Consider the following 12,659-nt stretch of genomic DNA (forward strand, 5'->3'; position numbering starts at 1 on the left):
TACAAAAGTGGAGATTTTCATGTGGTCTGCAACTCAAAATGCTTTTGCCACAACAGACAATCTACTTACAAGGGGATGCACAATTCAAAATCCCATGTGCTCTACAACCTGCAGCAGAAATCTGTGCAGCACCTCCTGCTGCATTGTGAGTTTACTCATACAATATGGAATTATTTCATTTGGGGTTACAATGTCAGATGGGCACGAGCAGGCAATCTGATTGGTCTTTTGGAGGCATGGAAATTCAAAAGAGGTAGGCACGGAGGTAGGAAGATTTGGCCTCTTATTCCTTTTGCCATTGTTTGGGCCATTTGGAATGAGAGGAATATGAGGGTCATGGCTCATAAGCGTCCAAGAAACACACCTGAAATCGTTAATGAATCAAACTGCTTTCTGGTTTGGACATTATAAATTGATTTTTGTTAAAGGGAGAGCAAAAGGCGATCCGAGGAGAGCGAAAATCGTGGTCGAGTCGGTAACCAGGCTGATTCGTATAATGAGTCAAGTTTTAAGTTTTTTTTTTTTCGAAATGCCCTTAAACCTAACCGCGGTTATGAACCTAACCTATGTAAGTTAACCTAATATATAGTTATAGAAACGAAAGCTCAAGGGAATAAAATCAGAATTTTCTTCTTATTATCACCAAAAACCTAAACACCGTTAAACCCTAAATCAAGTCATGACTTATTGTGGAAACCAGGAATCAAATATACTTGATGTTACTGGGAACCAAGAATCCCAGGTACGTAAAACATTATAACACCACCTCATATATACGTCTCTCTGGAAAAAAAGAAAAAAAAAACTTGGTTCGTTCATGCACTGAACTTGAAGATATGTTTTCACTGTTACTTATCATCACGCCATTACTATTGAGTTGTGTGTGTTTTCACATACGTTTTGAACTAATTTTTGTATTCATCGTCTATATAGAGTTGAAATATTCAGGCTTTGGTTTCTTTTTTTTGTTTACTTATGGAACTTCTTTTAATGCTCAGGTTTTTGAATCCATATCTCTCCCTTGCAATGAAGAACCTAATCCCATCCCCGAACTTTTGGTGTCATCGGAACAACCAGATTTTACACAACATTTTCTAAAACGGGAGGGATTTGGTACTAGAGAAGAATTACAGGCGTGGTGCGTGTCTATTGGTAAAGCACACAATTTTCAGATTATCTGTAAGTCATCACAAATGAAAGACACTTTAGGTAATGGTCAAGGATCTCGGGTACAATTGTGTTGTGAAAGAAGTGGCAAGTACACTAGTCACAGAGCGAAAAGCTATGTGCCAAAGACCACTACGACAAAAAAGAGAAAATGCGGCAGTGTCAAATGTAATTGTCCATTTCGTCTAAATGGAAGTTGTGACAAGTATGGGAAATGGAAACTTAGAGTTGGATGTGGTTACCACAATCACCCACTGTCAACCACATTAGTTGGACATGGTTATGCTGGAAGATTGGAGGAAAAAGAAAAGTTAGAAATTGAAAAATTGACAAACAGTGGTTCTCGACCTTGGGAAATTCTTACCAATATCAAAATCGATAACACGAAAAATTGTTCTACCATGAGAACCATTTATAATGCAAGGCGCAAATTTAAAATTTGTGCAATGCAAGGCAGATCAATGATGCAGCATTTCTACAAGTTAGCACTAGAGCACCATTACACGGTTGAATATAAGTATGATCCCATGACAAAGAAGGTAACAAATCTCTTTTTTGCTCATCCGGTTTCAGTGAAGTTGGCACAGTGTTTTCATGAATTTCTCCTATTGGATTGCACATATAAAACTAACAAGTATAGATTACCGTTATTCCACGTTGTGTCTCATACCTCAACGGGAGCAACATTCACAGTTGCGGTGGCCTTTATGAGTCGAGAAAAAGAAGCAAACTACATATGTGCTTTAGAGTGTGTTAAGCGACTTTATAGAGGAAATGAGATTCCATCTGTTTTCGTCACTAATTGTGAAGCAGGTTTAATTAAAGCAATTGATTATGTTTTCCCCATTCATCTCATCTTCTTTGCGCATGGCATATAGGAAAAAATGTGTATGCACACGGTCAAAAATTCTTCAAGCTCAAGCCTACAACTGCTGATGACAAAGAAAAACCGAAGAAGATTGATACTGTCATAACCCAAAAAGAGAAAAAAAAAAGGGAAACAAAAGGAGAAGCAAGACGAAAAAAAAAAAGGAACTCAAAAAATGGTACGAGGCATGGAAGGATGTTATTACGTCACGATCGGAAGAGGATTACCAAGCAAATTTAATAAATTTATCAGTACATGGGAACCGACACACAAGGATGCTGTGAGGTATGTGACTAAAACTTGGTTAGATCCATACAAGGAGAAGTTTGTCTTGGCTTGGACTGACAAAATTAAACATTTTGACAACGTCGCAACAAGTAGAGTTGAGAGTGCACACGCCAAGTTGAAATTATACTTAGGTAACTCACTTGGTAATTTTGTTACTTGCTTTCTGTGTGCTCATTGTTCTTATGAAAATGAACATGTCCATGTTGATGCGGAGTTTGAGAAAAGCAAAACTATACAAATGCATGATCATAGAGCAGAAAACTTATTTCAAGAAATCCTCAATTTTGTGTCCATTAGAGCTTTGAACATTGTATATGATGAGATACCTAAAAATGGTGACATGGAGTCGATGGATGTTGATATGATATGCAATTGTTTGGCTCGTACAGTTAATGGTCTTCCATGTGCATGCGAATTAAGCGCGTTGAAGAAAGAAGGCAAGGTCATACCGCTTAATATTATTGATCCTTTTTGGAGGCAGTTGAGTAGTTCACCCCCGTCTTCAATCCAGATTACGCTACCATTTGAAGAGACACCAGAGTTCTTTGCAATTCGGAATAGGTGGGAACGAGTGACAGAAAATAAACAAGTAAGAATACTAGCCCAACTGCAACCAATTGCATTTCCAGGCATTATCACCCTCTTAGATCCAGACGTATCGGAAATATACATGGGCCGTAAGTCCAAGAAGAAACTAATTAAAGATAGATCTACTGTACGGGAGCCATCTTTCTATGAGCATATCGACAAAACTGTTAATATTTTGGCGAAATTGGGAGAAAAAAGGAACCGAGAAATGCTAGCAGCACAAAAGAAAGATATTATCTTAGTTAATCCAAGGTACTTGACTCATCTGCCTTTGATAATGCGAAAATTCATCGCTGCTACACAAAAGATGTCAAAAGATGGAAACTGCGGTTATCATGTGTTGTTGAAGCAATTGGCTATCAAAGTAAAGCATCACAACCCTTGTAGGTATCTGCGAGAAGTAATGCTAGGTAATATAGAATGCCACCGGACCATGTATGAGGAAATGTGGGGTGTCGATTTGTTAAAACAGTTGAAAGACGACATACATGGAAATGAGTGGATGAAAATGCCAGAGAGTGGTTTTATTATTGTTGAGGCTTTCACCACAACGGTTGTATATCTGAGTGAAGAACAAAGCATAACTTTTGTTCCTATTACCAAGGATGCTTACCCGAAGATAATAAAGAATATGGTGGTTATCGGCTTCGTCAACAACAATCACTACATCGGATTGAAATTGAAACGTAGTTCTCCATTGCCTTCACTTCCAAGATTTTCTTATTGGGAGAAACAAAAGAATAAGAACAATTTCTCCAATAACTGATCGGAACCATACATGAAAAGGATTAAGAAATATGAAGAAATGGTGGAACTGAAGAAATGAAAATTGTTTGTTTAGATGAAGATTAGTGCATAAGATTTTATTGATGGAAAGAGCAAGGAGGTCTGTACTACATTCTTTTCCGTGGAATGCAGTCACGGAATTGCAGTACAAGGCACGGCATTGAACTGCAGTGTACTGCAGTCATTGGATAGCTGGATCTGCTGTATGTTGCGGGATTCAAACTGTTAAGAGTTGGTTAACCCTGCTGTGTTTAGTTGTTTTGGTCTGCGTCCCAGTTTGTTTTGGTGCAGAAATTAGGTCTCTACGTTTTTATTGCTAGTTACATTCTCAGCTTCTTTTTTCTTTTTTTTTGAAGCACATTCTCAGTTTGTTGAGAGTTGTTAACTGCATTTTGCACTCTGTTGGCTAGACCAACTTATTTTCCTTTTCAATATAGCATTTCCCTCAGAAAACAAATCTTTTATGAATGAACATATTATGTATGACCAATTAATTACGTGATAGTATGTATAGCCTCTAAGATGCGAATTCAGAAGACCTGATTCCGAAAAATCGTTGAAGTTACTCTTTCTAAAATTGGCGAGTTAAACTGGGTTGGTTAAGAGTACGTGGGAACTAAGCATGTGAAGGGTATTTCAGTCGAATTAAAAATTGAGTATACGAATCTGCCTAATTACCGAGTCGACCACGATTTTCGCTCTCCTCGGATCGCTTTTTGCTTTCCCTTTAACAAAAATCTATAAATTTAGAAACCTAGTAACGCATTGGAAGGTAGTAATTGACAAAATGTAGTCGATCAAAATGGAGGCAATTTGCCTTATTACATTTTTCCTTTCAATAAATTTAACCTTTCTCCTCAAAAAAAAGAAAAAAAAAAAAAAAAAGTCGGCATGCAAGCTAATTCCTCTATGGATTGTTTATTTATTACAGAGTTAAAGTCCACTCCTGAATCCGACACCCCTCTTATGGTACACATCTCTGCACGGTTGCACGGCTAAAGCTGTAAAGCAGCAGTTCAGGTTCAGCTTTAAAGTATCGGGATTGGAAAAATATTCACCAAATTAAAGCTGATCATAGTACCTCAATTCATGGACAATGCTAATGAGTGCTACATGAGAGCAAAAACAAACATTAAAATCGCATTGCTCAAAGCCGAATAAATTAGAAAAATCAGTTTAGATCTAAGTTACTTAGAGTAAAATGGACTTGGTGGGTGGTTAGTTTGTTGCAAAAAAAAAACAATTGTATTTTAGTTTGAACTCAATACAATCAAATACTCCATGTCCCCACATATAGCGTTTCACCATTATAGTATTCATCAGATTCCTTTGCTATGAATTTTTTTTTACAGAAAATGAGCTATATGGCTAAGAGGGTACTTTTTTCTGGGTCAAATGGACGTGTAAACATTTGCTCTCGATAAAATGGACATGAGATATTTTTAATTGGAACAGACAGAAATACTCTTATCCTATCTTCTCAAAAGGAAACTACTTCGACAATATCGATCTCCCTCTGTCCACAGCGTTTTTCAACTGCTCTCTTCCATGTCATCAACGTTCGTCATCTTCTCTCCACCATCTCCAAAAGAAATGGGTTTCTCCACCGTCAAACACTGTCAAAATACAATCACAACCACCACCCCCATCAATAATAACTATAATCATCGCCGACACCACCACCACCACCATCAAAAAAACATCATCTTTCTCCACCATCATCAACAGAACCACCACCACCACCATCGACAATGAACTTTTTAATGCCCTAATTTAATTGAATTTCTCAAATTCATATGTTAAAAATTAGGGTTCACTACGGGAAAAACATACTTTGGCAACCCCCACAGGTGTCGTAGTAGACCTACGACGACTCTGTTCTATGGATTGTGTGTGTGTGTGTGGGGGGGTGGGGGGGGTGGGGGGGGGGGAGGGGGGGTTGTAGAAGGTCCCCGATTTACTACGATTTCGAGCTAAGAGTCGTAAACGTAGTTGTGGTTCGATTTTGGACTACCTTGTGGTTCAGTTGTGATTCTCTCTCGATTTTACTTTGGAAGCCTAACACATCCTCTTATAAGAGTTGTGAATCCTTCTTTCACTATACCAACAAGAGTTGTAGGACATTCTTCCACAATAACCTCTATGTATAGTAGAAAACTTTATCACAACCCCCTAGTTATGTTGTCAAACTCTAAGATAATTTTCTAGAATTTTTTTCACAACTCGTATTTATATTGTTATACATTCTTTCACAATCTTTGATAAGAATTTTCTTTTCACAACTCGTTTTTTGTTAAATCAATTTCACGGGATGAGAAATGAAAGACGTGGTCAAATTGGTTAGTTTGGAAACCCTAATTGCACTTTTGATTATCTTGAGTTCGAATTGGTTGTATTTTAGTAAAAATTAATCCACCTGTGTACATATTTTTTAGATTAGATTTTGAATGTGAATTTGCAATTGTTTTAGAAAAGTCTTTTATATTTATTTTGATCGGTAGGTTGAACATGATTTCATTCAGTTTTATATCATAATGAAATTGGTTTCATCTTGTTTTAAATATGTATAACTATTCTTATCATTGAACTAATGAATTTTTTATAATTAAAGAGGATGAAACTGGTTTCGTCCTTTGATTCATCTTGTTTTAGATTAGTTGAAATTTTTCTGCCCATGTATAACATGGATTCAACTTGTATCATCCTGTGTATAAATTGTGTTGAAATTGTTTTTATACAAGTTTAAGCATAGATGAAACTAGATTCATCCTGTTTTATGTTTGGTTGGGTTTCATTATTCTCTAAAATAGTCATATTTATGCTATGAAGAAGTTGTGCGTGAAAAGAATAAATATCTATGTGAGAATGTGCAAGATGAAATAAAATACATCTTAATGGAAAATATATTTTTTTTCCTAATATACAGGACGAAACTGGTTTCATTCAGTTTTAGGTTGTGATGTACCTAGATTTTCTTTTACATTTGCAGGATGAAACTTGTTCCATCCGGTTTTAATTGTAATGTGCCTGGATTATCGTCAGAATATGCATAGTCAAACTGGTTTCACTCAGTTTCAGACAGTAATGTATCTAGACTTTCCTTAAAATCTGCAGTTTTAATGTGACGTATCTGGATTTTTGTCAGAATATGTAGAATGAAACTGGTTTCATTCAGTTTTAGACTGAGTTTCTATGGGCTTGCATGATGTGGAGTCTTATAGTGTATGTCAATGCAGGTGCTTAAATTTGTTATATTAATGTTTGGATTTTTATACCAAAACTAGTTTGTACGAATCTCATTGTCTATGCTAGATATCGACGTAAATTCAATCATTTTATATATGAGTCACGTCTTTGTTTCTTCCGACCATGTTAATATGTGTTAATGCCATTATTAATGAGTCATCAAAGCTGAGATGTAGAAATTGGGTTTCATCTAGCTCTAATATATAGGATGTATCTGATTTTCATCTGATACCTGCAGAAACTGGTTTCATCCATCTTTAAAAGATATGATGAAGTTGATTTTCATCCAACTTCAAAATAGGATTTAACTAGTTTTGATTTAAGTTTTTGCAGGAAGCAATATCAAGAAGGGTGTTGGTGCTGAAAGAAGTACCAAGAATAGGCATGATGTGAACATGGGTGGTGAATCAAGCACAAGGAATATAGATGATGTGAATGTGGATGGCAAAATAGATGACGTGAATGTGGATGGCAAACAGATCTCGCATATGAAATCCTCATTGATGAGAATAGTTTCTGGAAAGTTTGATGTATTTAGGTTGTTTAGCAAAATAGGTTGTTAGAATATTAATGTAGTTCACCTAGAAGTAATGTTGAAAATATTCATGATGAAACCAGAATTTCCTTATAGTTTCATGTAATGTTGTGATGGAGTATTCATGATGAAATCAGAATGATTACATTTTTTTGTCAGAATATACAAGATGAAACTGGTTTCATCCTGTATAAACTATTTTCAGAGTGTGCAGGTTGAAAATATTTTTTTGTTGTCAGAATATGAAGGATGAAACCAGTTTCAACCTGGCCAAAGATCTCATTTTTTTCCAGAATATGCAGGATGAAACTGGTTACATCCTAGTCTAATCTGTGTTATACCTGATTGCATTCAAGTTTTACAATGAAAACTGAAAGGGGATTCGTCTATATCTTAATTGCAGGTTAATTAAATATGATCTTTTTACTGAAAATTTCCTATACTTCAATTTCAGTAAAAATTAAAATCCCATTTGAGTTGTAATTCATACACACACAAAACATAAGCTTTAATACCAGCAAACACCACCAGCAAACTCATGGCCTGTAAACATCACCATAAACTCCTCCATAACACACATGTTCTTCTCATATTCAACATCAAGTCTAAATTCTCCTCTGCTGTCAATCAACGGACAACAACACCAACTGGTTCATCATCTCAGTTCTCCTTCTAAAACCCATGTATCAGCACCTCATTCCACTATATTCTCGCACCGTTTATGCAGTTCCAAAACTATCTCAGGCCATACTCTCAACTGCAACACAACAGCAAAATCATCTCTGTAATTCAGCTCACTAACATACATTCTGTAATACCAAGCACCTGCAACTTCATTTCCCTACCCGCTTCAGTTCATCGCCGTAATGCAACACTCAGTTCGTCAAACCTTCTCTGTAATTCAACCATGGATTCATTGCACCTGTAATTTCTCTAACACCAGAAAAACAGCAACACCACCATTCTTCCACACCTAAACTGCAAACCTTTACAGTAGACCCTGCCATCTCCTGCGAATATGAACCAACAACAACTCCATCTCAGGATTAGCTTCAGCTGCATCACACCTACAAGCTTACAAACGCCACCAACACCATCTCCATATCAGGTTCACCACCATACGCTTAACACAACCAGCTCCAGTTCCTCCTGCAATCACCTGCAACCATTGTCTTTCTCAATCTCAACATCAACAGCATAATCCCAGCTTTCTTTGTTCATCAACACAACAGTAGTACCAAATCTCAAAACCATAATTCTTTTTTCTTCTTGTTCTCAAATCGATCTCAATCCCTAAATTCATCCACAGCAAAACAGATCTCCCCATTTCTTCTTCGTCTTCTTCCCATCTTGGATATTACATCAGAATCATTCCCAGAAACCCAATTCAAACAAAACCCATCATTCCTGATCTGTTTAGAACTCCAATTCATTGTAAATCCTACGTTAAATCGAAACTTCAACCATCAATAGACCTTTATCTCATTAACTTCTCGACTTCATAACCAGCACCTTTAATCAGTCATTGCAACCCATTCAAACTCATGAACTCACTGAAAAAGCAAACTCATCGCTTAATTTCTCAAATCAAACTCAGATTCAATTCAACATCAAGAAAACCCATCGTTTAAACGTATTGGAAAAATTGATGAAATACTTGATTTAATTGAAACTTAAACTCACCCGTGTAAACGTATGAGAAGATTTTGATAGGAGAATATCTTAAACTTGATTGTGTTCATCACCATCACAGATCTGAAGAAGAAAAAATTGAAGAAGAAGAAGTTGTTTGTGTCGACATCTTCTGTAGAAAGAAAATTGTGTCGACTGAGAATTGTTTAAAAAACCTTATTTAAAAGGTTAAGGTTATTTTAGGTAAAACATATTATTTTATTTTATTTTTCCTGGGTGAAATATCCAAATTGGCTAATTGAACAGTATATTTCTGATTTTTAGCTATATAAACAGTATAAAAAGCTAGAAATCTATTTCATCCAGGAATTGTTTGTTTTGATCTTTTTGATCAATTTTGTGTTTTTTTTATAATTTTTCTTTTATATTATTTTTGACATGTACATGACGATTACTGGTGATTATAATAGTACTACAGATGATATCAATGGACAGTGGATCATTTGGCTACGCATGAGCTTCAAGGACATTTGACATACGTGTGATATTCCCATTGGTAATAAGGTCTCACAGACGTTTTCAAAGTGGATAATACGCAATGGAAAGCATTTTTTCTCTGGCAACAGATCATGAAAAGCTCCGTCCTTGTTTATTGGCATCACTATGTCGCCAGCCTCAAAATCTATAGCCAAATCTACAAGGCAACTCTTCTCTGGCAGAAATAATTGGTCCTTGCTAAATTCTCTGTGTTTTAGGCTTTCAACAGCATTGTTGAAAACTCCAGAATTTTTTACTTTACTGTCTAATGTTCTTGAGGTAAAAATGTGGGGTAAAAGCTTGTGTGGTACAAGAGTAATAAAAACTACAGTGGGAGATTATATGTGCGACTAGTCTGCGGAATCAAGTGTACTGAAGTCGCTAAGTACAAAATTAGTAACCGCAACCAAGAAAAATACAAACATATGTACATGAACATTGTGCGAGGATATAATGACATCCAACTAGGGGTGAGCATTTGGCCCGTAATTCGCGGATTTAACCGGGACCAACCGTTCATTTGCGGATGGATGTTCGGACTGTTCCTTAATGAATTGGATGCGGATGGAATTTTTGAAATCCAATGAACAACGGATCGGGCCCGGATGCAACCTTGAAAATTCGTTGGACATCCATATCCGTTAAATTAACGGAAGTTATATAATTCTAGAAAATACTACGGATCATTTAGGAAATTTTAAGACGTTTACTTTGGGTGTTGTACATGACATATTTATATTTGTATACATATATAGGATATGTAGGTTTTATAAGGAGTCATTTGTAATCAGCTTATTTTCTTTACTTAAAATTTTAACTAAAATAAATCCATTGGATTATCCGCATATAATCCGTCTATCCGTGCATCCATTGGATGCAAATCCGTTGGATATGGATTGGATGCGGATGTCAAATTTGAAAACCGTAATGCAATGGATTGGACGCGGATGAGGCGAAAACCGGTCCATACCGGCCCATGCTCACCCCTACATCCTAATGGCAACTGCAAGATGAAACTTAGCTTATATAAAGACAACTCTCTTTATTGATGTTTAGAAAATCTCTCAAAACTAAACACAAGCTCTAATCTTGCTCATATGATCAACCACAACTTTGGTGAGCATATATATATAGAACTATGAATTCCTTTTCCTAGTCCTATTACCTTATTACATGTCTTTCCTTTTCTTAGAACTAGATGACTTCTAATTCCCTTAGGATTACATCAATTTCCTTTTCTTATCCTAACCAACTTGTTAGAGATTATCTTAGGCTTAATGTTGAAGTTTAACCAACATTCTCCCCGTTAAGCTTCAACCTTACCCGTGACATATCTTGTACTCCAATCAATTGTCTCATTTCGTCAAACTTGATCCGAGCTAATGCCTTTGTCAATATATCTGCTTTCTGCTCAGTTCCTGGTATGTGTTCAACGTTGATGATCTCCTTCTCTATACATTCTCGTATGAAATGATACCTTTTGTGAATGTGTTTCGTCTTCCCATGAAACATTGGATTTTTAGTGAGTGCTATTGCAGACTTATTATCAATCTTGATGAGAACTTTTCCAGGTTCTCTTCCTTTGATTACACCCAACAGTTCTTGAAGCTATATTGATTGTTTAGCTGCTTCTGTTGCAGCCATAAACTCAGCTTCACATGATGAGAGGGCTACAGTGTCTTGCTTCTGTGAACACCATGTAATAGGTGCTTCACCTAGATAAAATATATGATCAGTTGTACCTTTTCCATCATCTTGGTCAATATTATGACTGTTGTCACTATACCCAACAATTCCTTTTGATCCTCCTCGACCATACTTCAATCCACAGCTGATTGTTCCTCTTAGATATCTCAATATCTGCTTTATTACATCACCATGAGACTTGCGTGGACTCTGCATATAACGGCTTGCTACTCCCACAGAGAAAGCCAAATCTGGTTTTGTGTGTAATAAGTATCTAAGGCATCCAACATTTCTTCTATAACTTCTTGGATCAATCTCAGCTTCTTCTTGTGCCTTTGAAACTTTAAGTCCAAACTCTATTGGTATCTTAGTTGGATTACAAGTTTCAAGTCCTGCTTCTTTCAGAATTCTCCTTGCATAAGCTTATTGTTTAATCTGAATCCCATGTACTCCTTGATGGACTTCTATTCCAAGGTAATAAGTGAGTTTTTCGAGGTCTGACATCTCAAACTTTGATGACATTTCTTTCTTGAACTCATTGATCACCTTATTTCCAGTCAAAAATGGATTATCTACATAGACTGCAATTACTAGTAGTGTCCCCTTTTCTTCTTTTCTGTATACAGAAGTTTCTTTAGAACACTTTATGAATCTCATTCCCTTTAAGATTTGATCTAACTTTGTATTCCAGGCTCGAGGAGCTTGTCTTAGACCATATAGAGCTTTTGATAACTTATAAACCTTATGCTCTTGTCCTTTTACTTCAAAACCTTCTGGTTGTTCAATATACACATCTTCTCGCAATTCACCATGTAAGAATGTTGTCTTAACGTCTAAGTGGTGAATTTCCCATGAGTTTGATGGAGCTTCTGCTATTAAGAGACGAATTGTCTCTAGTCTAGCACCTGGTGCGAAAACTTCATCAAAGTCTATGCCTAATTCTTGTACATATCCTTTAGCTACAAGCCTTGCTTTGTATTTATTGACAGTACCATCAGCATTCCGTTTTATTTTGAAGATCCACTTAAGACCAATCACTTTTACCCCACCTGGCTTATCAACTAGAAACCAAGTCTTGTTTCTGTTGATTGAAATAATTTCTTCTCTACATGCTTGTATCCATTTATGTGAAAGCTTTGCTTTCTTAAAGTTTCTTGGTTCGTCATTAATGGACAACAATAATGTCCCACATTCCTCTGATGCTTGAAGAACATAATCCTCCAGATACTGTGGTTTTTGAGTCTGTCTTGTTGATATTCGCAGTGGAATGGGTTGAGTTATTTCATCTATCTCCTCTTATTCTTCTTCTTCTTCTTCTTCTTCTTC

The sequence above is a fragment of the Papaver somniferum genome, chromosome 4 (genome assembly GCF_003573695.1).
Source record: "Papaver somniferum cultivar HN1 chromosome 4, ASM357369v1, whole genome shotgun sequence".
In the NCBI taxonomy this organism is placed as follows: Eukaryota; Viridiplantae; Streptophyta; class Magnoliopsida; order Ranunculales; family Papaveraceae; genus Papaver; species Papaver somniferum.